This window comes from Cydia pomonella, chromosome 23 (assembly GCF_033807575.1).
Source record: "Cydia pomonella isolate Wapato2018A chromosome 23, ilCydPomo1, whole genome shotgun sequence".
NCBI lineage: Eukaryota > Metazoa > Arthropoda > Insecta > Lepidoptera > Tortricidae > Cydia > Cydia pomonella.
This window is the reverse complement of record NC_084725.1, coordinates 9752056-9764706: the sequence shown is the minus strand read 5'-3', so window position 1 is coordinate 9764706 and position 12651 is coordinate 9752056. Positions and strand designations below refer to the sequence as shown.

Genomic DNA, 12651 nt, shown 5'->3' with positions numbered 1-12651 from the left:
TAACCAACGCGAGTAGAATATTAAACTGTAAAACATCAAACTAAATCAGACAAGAAAATGAAATCCAAATGAACATTATTAAATATTTATTATTCAAATTCATCATTAAAAAGTCAATTCGACCAGCCTACAAGGTAACAACTCAAAATTGGCATCACAAATACTTTGCCACGCATCACACACATGTGGATAAAATGCAACTTTCTCATCAGCTTTGAACATGATTAGTGAGAGACCGTTTACGAGTTGGTGTGGTGAAAATATACTTATTTATTTCTACGTAAATATTATTTATTTTTAAGAAAAGTATTTTAAGAACAAACTTCTTATTGACTTTTGGAGAGTCGTAAATAAATTTATGTAAACGGACTTTCGTGAATAAATGGGTCAAAAATATTCGGGAAAACCGGCGTGTTTATTGTGGTATAAAAGTTAGAGATTTTGATACATTAGTCTAAGACTTGTATCATACAACTTTAAGAAGTAGAAGCTTTTATTATCCCTATAAGGATACTGTAAGAAAATTAAGCTGTTAAGTCCATTTATTTTATGATATCAACAGTACATATAACCTTAAACCTTAACTCATACTAAAAACGTACCGTTATTTCGCTAGGATCGCAAAGCTATCCTTCAATTGTTACTTGAAGACATTGCCCTTTCCGATGTACGTAGGATTTATGTATGTATGTATGTTGCATACTGCACATGAAACGCATTAACCGCTTATCGAGCTTAGGTTACTTACATAAAACGGCTTTCAGCCAAGTGCACCCCTGGAGCTGCATCGCTGCATGCTAATGCATGGATGCATTTACTTCTGAAATATTTATGTATATACATATATACAGGGTGGAAAAAATCTATAGGCATGGAGGGGAACTACTTTGAATCCTTTATTTAGCTCATTTTACTGAAAGGAAACATTCCTTTATTTTTGAAAAGAAACAAAACTGCATTCAAAGATCTTCTAAAATCCGCTTGCCGAGGGGTGAATTTTTATTTAAGTGTAGGTTCAGGGTTATTATTATTATTATTAATTTGGATTTGTTCACAAGTTTTGATACAATATTTACAAAGTACAAAGTATTCATATTTTAGATAATAAAATAAAATAATCTGATAAAGTGTATGTGGACGTTAAACGTTTCGACGCGCCATACAGGGTGTCTCCCACTTATCATTGGGCTTTAAATGCAGGGCTAAAAATGTTTTTTTTTGTAGACCAGTGTAATAATATAGAATGAAAAGAATATACACAGAAACGTAAAAATCATTACCTTCCCTTCATTTCCAGTACAAACAAAATAATTAATCCACACTTCCCATGCAAAAACGGCAAAAACCTATAAATCTATACAGTTAATTATAATACAAATCTCCAATACATGGAGGGCTCGTAGCGGCGCCGCGCCGGAGCGACCTTGATCCAATTTTGCCCCCAACCCACCTTACACCCACCTCCCCTTCGAGATGACCTAACGCCAGTCTCAAGATCCTTTGGTATGCTTTTGTGGGGGTTTAGATTAAGTGGTGTTTATTAGATAATAGAGTTTAAATTCTGAAAAGGGGTAATTCATATTTTTATTATTATTGTAGTTTGTGGGCCTTTGAGTGCCACGTCGACCAGACATTGATCTATTGTGACAACCCTTTAAAGTTCATTACTGATGTCCGTTAAATCCAGGAAATTCCAGATTCTTTGGGCCGTAATGTTCTGTACCTCATAGGGTTCAAATTCATATTAAAAAAAAAACTTCCGTATTACTAAATTTAGAAGCATATTATTACAGTTATTTAATTTGAATTACATATTAATCGTTCGACGAGAATGGTTCGACATAACAAGGAGCTTTATCTAGAGCCACACGCATTAGCTAACGCAGATTCGCTATCGAGCAAACCTACAGGTAATTCAGAAACTCAAACACAAAAACAAGAACAGAAAATATTATTAACATTTAAAAAATATTTAGTAAGTATAAAAAGCGTTTTAGAAGCCCTTTTCCGAAGTTGCTCAAAAGCAACCTACCGAAATTTGCCCTTATCCTAGAGTGTAATTTGCCCTTATCCTAGTTAGTCTTATAAGGTGTAATTTGCCCTTATCCTAGTTAGTCTTATAGAGTGTAATTTGCCCTTATCCTAGTTAGTCTTATAAGGTGTAATTTGCCCTTATCCTAGTTAGTCTTATAGAGTGTAATTTGCCCTTATCCTAGTTAGTCTTATAAGGTGTAATTTGCCCTTATCCTAGTTAGTCTTATTATGGTGTAATTAGCCCTTATCCTAGTTAGTCTTATAGGGTGTAATTTTTACTCAACTTCTCTCTTAATTAATATTAATGGTTTTAATATTACAGGTTGTAGATTGGCTTATACTCCCAACCCGTGCAGCTTGAATGCTTGAATTTATTAAAATGCATTTTATTAAAGGTGTCATAATCGTATTTTACGTAACATGTATTAACAAAAGTAGTGTGATAAGGCCTAGTTTACCCTCTGGGTTGGAAGTTCAGATGGCAGTCGCTTTCATAAAACTAGTGCTTACGCCAATTCTGGGGATTAGTTGTCAAGCGGACCCCAGGCTCACATGAGCCGTAGCAAAATGCCGGAACAACGGGAGGAAGATGATATTCATTCATTTTATTGAAGTTCGTTCGCATCTTTCCTGTAGGCATCGCTAACTTTTATTGTTATAAAAATAACAACGATCATTTAAAAATAATTAAAACGATCTAAAATGAATTTACATCAAACTCAAGAATCTGATTTAATTCCTTGCTTCGCCCAATATGTTCTGTTGTTTCTCTTGGCGTCTGCACATATGACGTTTGGCGATCATTCAATAACACTACACAACTACACACCAGCATATGTTGAACTATTCATATCTCCCTATAGCCCCCCTTCTTGTATTAATTTTGCTGGATAAAGAGGGGCGAGCGAGGTCTTTTTATATTGGAGAGTACGATTGAACGTTTTTTTTGCAGTTAACTGAATTATAAATTTAATCAAGGAATGTTTTCTTTGTTTTATGTGGTGTTTAGCTAGATTGCTTTTAAAATAGGAAATTAATGTCAGAGGGAAAACGTATTTGTGTTACGTTTCGATGGTAATCAGATATGTTTTTAGTTGGTGGTAATCAGTACGAAGAAACGTGAGCTATCGATAATTGTGTATTTACTTAATGGTCTTGAGATACCTAGAAATCATATTACATACCTACATAAATACATAGCCATGCTCCCTCCTCCTTGAGTAACAAATAGTTCACAAACATATTTACTTCTAACTTGATAAACTCGATAGGTATTAACGCTAAATACGAGTACACTACACCCACTTAACAATTGATACAAACCATCTTTTTTTTTTATCTGGTAGTCGCAACACATACATAATACAACTCGCTATATAAAACAAAATAAAACATCACTGATTAGTTGAGAAACAAAGTTTACTAACTACCTACAAGACAGAAAGCGAATCCATGAACGTTTTCTTAATGTACCCACAAAACAATTTAAAAAGAATGTTCGTACAAAACATAATTAGAAATTTAATTCATTTAACTAAAGATATTCAATTGAGTAATTTCATATTTGTTATGATATTTGCCTTTTTCTTTTCATTTCTATCCATAGACAAGATAACGCTTAACTTCACACGCCACGTCCTAGATGGCGTTATCAGGCCGCGTTGAACGATTTGCATCACGAATAGTAAAAAAGTTAAATTAAAAAGTTTTTCACGCAAAAAGGCAACGGTATTGACCCATTTAAGATTTAAAAATAGGAAATAAAATTTCTAGGGCTTTCAAAAGCGTATGTAAATTATATTTTTGCTGAGTATATTTCTACATCGCAGTGTAGAAGTTTCTGTACTCATAGGACTTATAGGTATTTTTTTCGATTATTGACCCGGGTGGTCCGTTTCTTCAGAGTAAGCCAGTCTTTGGGGAGCTGGTCTGAATTCCCCAACGCTTAATGTTTCCATACAACACCTGTCTTTCTGTATGTGTTCGAAATACCCATGTTTGAAAAAAAAATCTGGCACTTGACCGTTTAGAGAAGTTCTCAACACCACTCATGGAGAATGCTGACCACTTTTTTTACTTTATTTTTATTTAAACTGTTTTTATATATAAAATCTTAACATCAGATTTAAAAAAATATGGTGTTAATTATTTTTATTTGCATAAGCATATAAGCCATTAGTTTTATTTAAAAAAATTAAGACGTTTGAGTTTTGAGCTTAATTTATTGACATGTCCGATTTTGATTGCAATGGTTGAAAAATGCCTTATTTATTGATCAGAACGAAATTTAATTATATCAATTCTTACAAAACACAATCATTTTTTTTAATACATACCTATTATTATTGCCATTACCATTTTATTTTATATCATATCCCAATAAAATAAAATAAATTAGTCACCTAATTAAATTAACATGAAAAACAAATTAATAATAATATCAAAGCATGACATTGCCAGTAAACATAGGTACTCGCATTTCGTAGATTTTTATATCATATTTTATCCGCTAGTCATTCTATCGTGACTGCAACAAATCAGATCCAACCCGACATTATTTATGACCAGAGGTCAAGGTCATGTAACACACTATATTTTCCTTCTGAAAATTATTTCTTTATTTTAATTTAGTATGACCTATGACTTTCCATGAGAAACCCCATTATTATTATAAGTATTCACTTGCATCGCAAATCAGATGCTAGACTAAAAAAGGTTATAATGACAACATAGCAATTTGTCGGAATATCGACTTTGGGTGGCTGGCATAAGGTTGAAAGTTCAAAAGTATGCCACACGAACATACGCCAGAAGTTTTATTGCAAAGATCGAAAAATATTCATGACATTTGAAGAGATCGTTCGTCTTTGCGAACTTCATACTTTTAAAGGTCGTTTGTTAACATCCATATGAATAAGTCAGATGTAGGTCAAGGTCAAATTACTCACTTTTTTTTTCAAAAATATCGAAATGTAGTGCCAGCTACGTAAGCTACGAAATGCTTGCGCTCTGCTACGATTATTTGGCTACAACGTCTACGGATCGTGATGGTGCTACGAATAACTGTATATAACCTAAACCTCAAAGTTTAAAATTTCTCCAGAAATAAATATGCATAGGTACGTATGCGTATACTTACGTAGGGTAAGGATACCAATCATGGGATATTTAGGAGAAAATTTGGAGTAATTTTAATATTTCACAGCTGTAAAGTGTTCTGTATATTCCGCTTTGCACGTTGATATTAAATGTTCTAGGGTCGAACTTTAAGATCAGCCAAATATTAGGCCTAGATACGTCACTTTTGATTCTGACATATCCGAATATGTCAGAATAAAAAGTGACGTTTCTACAAACAAAAACGTCTTTTTTGACACTGACATTTCCGATTGGTTTCAGCATAATTAACAAATTAAAACTATGTTTTTTCTCCAGTGATAGCGCAATTTATACTTAAACAAACAAAAATTAATAAAACGTCAAACTTAAGCAGCTCTATTATGGCTCTTATTTATGGATAATTATTTGAGAACTGATGATAAATACTTATTTCACAGGATTTGTGTAGATCAGTGATAGGTAAAGTACGGCCCGCGTAATTCTGGCCCTCCTCTTAAACTTTCCGGCCCCCCATGAAGAAAGTTTACCCACCATTGGTATATACCATTTTATTATTGGTGCCACGCCCATCATAAGGGTGTTTATACTATACAGCATGCGTATATTTTTTAGTGATAAGTAATATAAATTAAATGCAAATTGATGCTTGAAGCTACTGTGAAGGTTGAAAACCTTCATAGCCTCGTGGTATATAACTGGCAACGATTATTTGAATTCAGAAATATCGCCCTGCTGAAGGAATAAAGATCTGCAGGCGATTCATTCTGAAAGAGGCAAGCATCTACGATAGTCGATATTTCTGTTATTAGTTTGAAGAAAAAATATTAATATAGATTAACAGAAATCTACCTCGAGCGTTTACATTCCCCACCTCAGATAGGCCGTATCCCTTTACACTACACACTTCCCAATTAGTTTACTGCATAATAATTTATCAATATCACAATTTAAACAACATTAATAGGCAAAATACTAAGACAAATTCTCGAGATGACTTCGCCATTTTGAAGTTCGGCAGGAAATCCCGTATTGATTTAAAAATTAAATCTTGATTTGACAAAAATCTAAGTCAGACCACGGGGGCGAAACTGTTTCTTTCGGGCATTCCCGGCTCCGTTCGGCTCAGCATTGCTCCGAGCAATTATTAGGGTTAGCACAACTTGACGTTCCTTTGCGTGTACGACCACAGATAAGATAACGACTTGAATTTGGACAACCCTAAATATCCGAAAGGAATAGTACCATACATAAGAAAGGGACAGCATAGTTCGTCCCTGAATCGCTGTCAAACTTCGGTTTTGTAGGAAGTTTATTTTCTGTACGATAGTAGTATTATTTATTTTGTGGTCAGACTAAACTAATCCTAACTTCTGTTGTTTCAGGTTACCGTGACACATAACGCCTTATGACGTATCGGGACGGCTATAGAATGCCGCACACACACAGCCTCGGCAGATAATACGCGCGTTTAACGGACGTTAATGTGGACTTTAGTAATGTTGCCTTATGTAGGGTGATGCGCGGCCCGCGCCCACGGCCCTGCGTCTGACACAGACGATAAGGTAAGAAACTTTACAAAATTATAAGTTGTATGTTTATAGAAATGTGTTCTATTCTTGACGTAAGCCAACGCGTGTTCTAGATGTTACATATGGACATGCAGCCTTGCAACGTAATTGATGTGATATCTGCCAAGTAATTTCATACATTACAACCAACGAATGTATACACATAACTTATTCACACGGCATGTGTTTCATTCTCATTTTAAAGCTACGTGTTTGATTGTATTGTAATGAAACTTTGCACATCTTCGTCATCTTCGAGCAACACAGGGAAGGGAGACGGAATTCATACTATTTCCCCTCTGCCAAAGCATTGACACAACTGTGCCTATGGCGGTGCATGTTGTGACTCGTCGAAAAAGAGATCGAGGTGTGCAAGATTTGTCTTTGACGTGTGTGATTTTCTATGTATTTGTGTCGTTATTACATATTTGATTTTGTATGTAGTGAGTGAGATGTGCGACTGTGTGCACGTTTTCCCCCGCAAAAAATGGCAGAACGATTTGTACGGGAAGATACCGCTTAGTCTCCTCCCTTATGACGTGTCGGAAGCCGGTGTTGCTCGAAGTTGCACATACAATGACATGAGATAGGTCTAGTATAGTCCAGCGGTGTCATCATGGTTCCATTTTTGTCACCTGTCACTATGCCCGTCACTTTCGCACTTACATACTTGTTAGAACGTGACAGGTATGGTGACAAATGACAAAGAGCCGACCATCTTAGCCCTACTGTAATGAGTTTATATAGCTCCAGTTGATAAAACAAACGAAATAGAGAAAAAACCAGTTTTGTATGAAAAACTTAAAATCGCTGTATTTTTAACTATGGTATCTGAAGCTACATAAACTAATTACAGGACAAGATATACCTCCTATTGTAATATAGCTAGTCGTTTTAAAATAAGAGCGTAACTACTTTTGTATGGAGAACCGTACCCCTAGTGTAAATATTTTCGACAGCGAAACGTGACGTACGCGTTTGCGTTAAGTGTCATTTTGTATGAGATTTTTGACTTTCCAAAACGTCCCGCTTGGCGCGCTGTTCAAAAACCCATACAAAATGAGACTTAACGCAAACGCGTACGTCACGTTTCGCTATCGACTAAATTTACACTAGGGGTACTGAGCTTGCTAGAGACTCTTAATTAACCAATAGAAGCTAGCCAAAATTTAGGAGTCCGGAGAGGAAAGGGAAGGTAAATTAACTCGAAAAAGTCCTTTGTCTTAGATATACAGTAGTATACAGTAAATTACCCAGTTCGCTTCACGCCATTTCAAAGAAACCGCGAAAGGTGAAAGGTGAGTCGTAAAAGTCGGAACAAACTTTCTTCTGGAAGCATCCATCTCCTACTAAAGGGCCGTTATTTCGGCCGTTTCTTCATTAATATCATTAGTTAGGTAAATAATGCGATATAACATTCAAAGAAGTAAAGGTTAAATGTCGCAGGGGCCTAGCCACGAACACTTTCGTTCGCACTACGACAACGAAACGCTAACTGTCAAATCAAATATCAAACATTTATTCAGCAAAGAGGCCACACACTTACATGTCAAATGTTTACAAACAATAAAAATAACAAAATACAATTACAAATATGGAATCAATGAAATAATAGATACTTTATTAGAGATGTATACAATCTCTAAATGAAGAATTACATAAAAAACTATAATAAAAAAATACGACCAACAAATACTAAAATTCTTTAGAGATATAGAAGTGTCAGAAATAAAAAATAATTAAAAAAACGATAATTAAATTATCCTTGGAGATGTAAAGCGAAACGTGACGATGATGTTTTTTATTTTTATACTACGTCGTTGGCAAACAAGCATACGGCCCGCCTGATGGTAAGCAGTCTCCGTAGCCTATGTAGGCCTGCAACTCCAGAAGAGTTACATGCGCGTTGCCGAACCTAACCCCCTCCCCCCCTCGTTGAGCTCTGGCAACCTTACTCACCGGCAGGAACACAACACTATGAGTAGGATCTAGTGTTATTTGGCTGCGGTTTTCTGTAACGTGGAGGTACTTCCCCAGTTGGGCTCCTCTCTAGATCTGGAATGGCATCCGCTGTGCTGTGCCCTACCACACAAAGCGAGATGACATTCACAATGCCCATACCTCTCTTGTGAACGCAGTTTAAGGACGTACCCGGGTCCAATGTCACATCGAAGTAAGTTTTAGCAACGAACTATACATAAATAGACCTTAACCCGTTAACTTAAGGTCCACGAATGACCACGTCTTTCGGTGGACTCTCATCTGAGAGAGTACTGTGGAAGTGTGGAATAAGTAATGTCACTTGGCTATTCTTCCTTCTTCAGTTAAAAGGTCCGTTCGAAAACTTTTCGTGCGCTTGTGTTTTGCAAAATAAGTTTAAATAGTCTACAGTATGGGGTTCTTCAAAAAAGGAGTGTACAAGTTTTTAAAGGATCGGCAACGCGCATGTAACACCTGTGGAGTTGCAGGCGTCCATAGGCTGCGATGACTGCTTAACATCAGGCGGGCCGTATGCCTGTTTGCCACCGTCGTGGTATAAAAAAAGTTTTAATTTTATTAATTTACTTATACTGAAGCATTTTGTAAGGGTGAGGGTAAGGGCCTGTGACTTTATATCCGGAGGTCGCGGGTTAAGACTTCAAACCCAGGCTAGTACGGTCACATCTGAAAATATCGACTCGGACAAAGTGCCAAAAATATGTATACACTACCCTAATATACGGGCCATAAAGTCGTGTATACATATTTTTGGCACTTCGATCGTGTAGATGTTTTTAGATGTGACTGTATCAATGAGTATGAGCGTCTATACCCGCTGAATTACGTATGGAAACATCTGAGGAAACATTTGAACGTCAACTGAGAGTCCTTTTATTGGATAATCCACTTTATTTAGTAAATGAGTAGATGACCTCGACATTTGAAATTGTAAATTGAATAGTGTAAATTTGACATGTTCTCATTTATTGATATTTAACGTAATTTGTACCAAATTTTTTGTACGATCATAATATAAATTAGCATAAATTAAAGTGTATCTTTATATTATGAGAATAAAAACTAATGCCTACGCCAATTAGTTGCCAAGTGAACCCCAGACTCACATGAGACTTGACTGGCAAAAAAGCCGAAACAACATCAAGATGATGACTCAACATATTAGCCTCTGCCAGCAACGTTATTCGTGTTGAGTTGAGTTTTTCACTTTACTTTTTTTTTCAAAAACTAATTTGATAAAAACGTATAAAATACTGGAAAAAAAATCAAAAACTTCTATTTATAGGTTATATTGCTTCCATGGTAGGCTGCACGCCGTCTGTTCTATCAAATTAAAACGTTAAATACAAATTTTAAAAATCTGCCGGTTGTTTCCGAGCGTGTAAAAATCCCATATACCTAATTTATGTTATTGTGACAATTTTATGTAAAAGGGACCACATACTTGAATGGTGTAGGCAATTACAAAAATTAGATAGCTAGGATACACATCCCTAAAAACACAACATAAGATGTACTCAGCGAATCCATCCATCTCTGTCTTATAGAGCCATCGGCATTCGATAGAACGAGACATGTATATGCGTATGTAGGGGTGTCATCAATCGTGGTGTCAATTCTTAGGTAATTTGTCGACTTGGGAGCTGAATATGAAATATCGTTCTATCATGTCACAGCTAAGTGTTTTATGTTGCGATATCTAAATGTTTTGGAGGATGATATATATAAGTAATATAATAATAATTCAGCCCATATACGTCCCACTGCTGGGCAAGGGCTTCTCATGCGCGATGAGGATTAGGCTGCAATAATCCCCCACTGGCCCAAAGCGAGTTAGGCTGCGTTTCCAGCAGAGATATGCGAGGTAGCTGAGCGGTGCGTAGCGAGGGTGTGTAGCGGGCACCTCTAACAAACACCATCAAGTGACTGATAGTTTTTCACTAGCGTCCATACTCGCAACACTTCCCTCGCAACACTTCCCTCGCAACACATTTCTCGTACACATATTTCCCTTGATTTGTACGTACAAAAAAAAACTCGCTCCGCTGAGCTGTTTTCACTAGAGCTGCGCTGAGTGACGATAATAAGTAAATGAAGTGTTCCTATTGGTTCATGACAAACACATAATGTTCATAAACACAATCACAATATGTACATAATATACATCCCTCGCTGCGCATCCTCGAACATTTCTGTTGTAAACGCAGCCTTAGATTCCCCAGTTTCCTAAAAAAATAAAGTATTAACGAATACCATCACAATAACCTTAAATTAAGTTAATCTTTCCAGATTCAAAATCAAGGTATTATTTAAATCGTATCAATCCAATTAACCAATGACGTTGTAATGAGGTCAGAGGTGTTCAGGAAGATTGACATCTTTTCTGTGGAAATGACTAATGTTTACCGATTTATAAATAGACAATCAAAGAAATGTAACAATTAAGTAAACATACAAATTACTTTTATCCCCCGGACCAACCCCACCTACCTACCTACCACCTACCTACATACCTACTTCAAATTTTACATTCTACACTAAGCAGAGTAAAGTATGGTTGAACTAAAATACATAATTATACATTTGTAAACCCATATTCAGCAAATAATTAAATATAAATACAAATAAGACTTTTATAATACAACTTTGAAGACGTAAAAGGTTTAACAAGTCTATAAATAAAACGTAAAAAATTGGCTTTAAAGTTCGTTTATTACATGATCTCCACAGATGCATAACATTTACTCAGAGTAAAAAGTATTTGACCCAATTATTTTATTTATATTCGTTTTAAAAGTGTAAAAAGTACGAAAATGAAAAATTTGTTACATATTATCAGATTAATCTTACAATTTGCTTTAAACATGTAAAATATAATATTCGAACTCAAAGTTATTTGATCCTTTTTTCCAGTGGCTCCCAAACTTGTCACAACCGCCTCGAGTGGCATAAAATAAGTAAAGTTAACACTCACGCCTTGGGAAAAATTAATTCGCATACCCAATTTTGTAGAATCTAATTTAGTACCTATTTTGTTTCTCTGCTATTTGTATTTGCCTTCAATTTTTTTTTGTTTAACTTACACGTTAACCTAGGACGTCAAGAAAGTGGTTTACCACTTTTTAACTCTATTACTTGACAAAAAGTCAAAAAGTGGTAAACCACTTTTTTGGCTGATTGTACGCTAACGTGTAACTTTTCATTGTTGTCTTGGACACCATTTTTTTATTTTTCCTCAACTTTGAAGTGTCGCTAGTAGTCACAGTGTTTTCACTAAATTATATATAATCATTTTGTTATAATAGAAATATTATTTGTAGTAAGAGACTTGGAAATTTGCTAAAAAAAGTATCACCATTTTAACATTATTTTTTAATGCCGGGTTCGAATACCGGTAAGGGCATTTAATTGTGTGATTAACACAGATATTTGTTCGTGAGTCATGGGTGTTTTCTGTGTATATATAAGTATGAATTTATCTATATACATATACTGTATATCGTCGCCTATAGTACCCATATCTGTGTAAGATATCCCTAAATTTTTATTCCAATGCTAAGATTAATTAATCATTCCTAATCTCTATCCCTAAGGTAATTAACAATCTCAGTATTTAATTAAATAATTCCTTTTGAATATTCGTAGTTATAATATATATATATAATTTTAAAAGGACGTATACTTAGGTACATTATTCACTTATCGGTATATCCGAGGATAGGTCAATAATATTCAAGAGTGTAAATCATTTTCATTACCAGCCAAATTACCACATTCCAAAAACATTTTGTTCATTAAAAAAATCGTCTGCGAATCCATTATAATAACGATATAATACTTCCGAGACATGCAACTTGGGACACGATTTGTGCTCACCGGCATTATGCACTCAATCGATATTACAATAGAGTGGATTTTTCATTGTGAGTGA

The 12651-nt window shown here is 35.2% G+C and overlaps 1 protein-coding gene across 1 annotated transcript in view; it reads left to right on the top strand.

Moving 5' to 3' along the window:
- The window catches only part of LOC133530525 (plasma membrane calcium-transporting ATPase 2), a 273270-nt gene that overhangs the window by 41645 nt on the left and 218974 nt on the right, over nucleotides 1-12651 (top strand). The window contains exon 2 of the mRNA XM_061868453.1: nucleotides 6537-6716. The gene's annotated coding sequence lies outside the window, so the exon portion shown is untranslated. The remainder of the gene's footprint in view (nucleotides 1-6536; nucleotides 6717-12651) is intronic.